The sequence below is a fragment of the Trachymyrmex cornetzi genome, unplaced genomic scaffold, assembly GCF_001594075.2.
Source record: "Trachymyrmex cornetzi isolate Tcor2-1 unplaced genomic scaffold, Tcor1.1 scaffold1654, whole genome shotgun sequence".
Taxonomy (NCBI): domain Eukaryota; kingdom Metazoa; phylum Arthropoda; class Insecta; order Hymenoptera; family Formicidae; genus Trachymyrmex; species Trachymyrmex cornetzi.
In genome coordinates this window covers 6,345-7,765 of record NW_017296261.1, presented here as the reverse complement: position 1 = coordinate 7,765, position 1,421 = coordinate 6,345, and positions in this window count along the sequence as shown.

Sequence of the window (1,421 nt, the reverse complement as noted above, 5' to 3'; positions counted from 1 at the left end):
GTGGCCTATCTCTCTCGCCCTCAGACAACTTTCCCACACCCCTTGTGACCCACCCCCTGCCGTCGCGAAAACGTTACGGGCAAAAGTGAGATTTTGAAAAGAGTGGCACGCTCTCTCGTGCCTGGCGCCCAACTTAGAATAAGAATTATAATTTTGGCCGAAAAACCGCCTGGTTGTCGCAAAATTCTGCTACCGAGGAAGAGAAGATACTTTTGCATACTTTGAGTACCGAGAACACGCGACGAAGTTGTGCCGTTGCTCGCGAGTACGGTTACAATATATATACATTTCAACCATTTACTCAATTATAGTGCGGTTTAAATCAAACAAGAATAAACGTGGACGAACTCCCTATCTCCGGCGGAGTTCGCGGAACCGTCCGGTAACTAACGATCCAATACCTGCAGCCGCCCTACCGTAATCGTAACGCCGCGGTCACCCAAAAGGGTACCTCCACTAACACCACCAGCACTCAACGACCCGATTAACTATACACCAGTGTCGTATTCACCCACACCAACACTAACAGAACCGCTCGACCTGACAATCCGTCCAATCCTCGACCCTGGCGTTCTCGAGATCCTCGATTACTCTCCCCCGCCCTTCGAGGAACGATTCCTTCCCTCTCCTTCCCTCTTTGACCAGCTCCCAACTCCCCCTTCCTCCTTTAATCAGCTCCCAACTCTCCCTCCTGTCCACCCCGATTCTCAATCTGCTGATTGGGATTGGATCGTCCGCCTGTTCGCATCCACCTCCAACGAAGGGGACAGACTGATCACAGTTTACGTCCCTGGAAATTCCTCCCCTTTCCTCGTCCAGTTGAGACCATTAGCGGCCACACGGGGTGACTTTGTACCCCAGACTTAGGAAAAGTGAAATTAGAGGTCTAAAACATAATTATTATATTAGTCTATAAATTGACTAATATAAATCATTAGAAATGTTGAAGAACTGTTCAACAAACATGAAACAATCGATTAGAAATCTTAAAATACCCGTATATCTTGTACAACTAATTTTTTTAGCGTGCGGTGAGTATGTACCCTGGTGTGGCCGCGATGTGGCCGGGCTGAGGTGTGGCCGCTAAGGGTCTTACAAATATACTTTCCATGGACCTGTATTTCATAAATACATATTATTAAGATATCATTACTTCATGACGGATGGCACCCAGTTGGACACGGCTCAATTGGACACAAGCCACTCACAGCGCTTGAGACTACAAAGCTCCTAGGCACTGGTCTCTGTGATTGGTGTCCAATCGAGCCGTGATCAATCGGGATCACCCCCTTCATGACTATTACTTCTCAAATTATTTGTTAAAATTATAATTAATTTGTTAAGAAAAAACTTTACAATATTTTATGGATAGAAAAATTATTAGTAAGATTTTGTCTACAAATCTATGTATATATGTATAT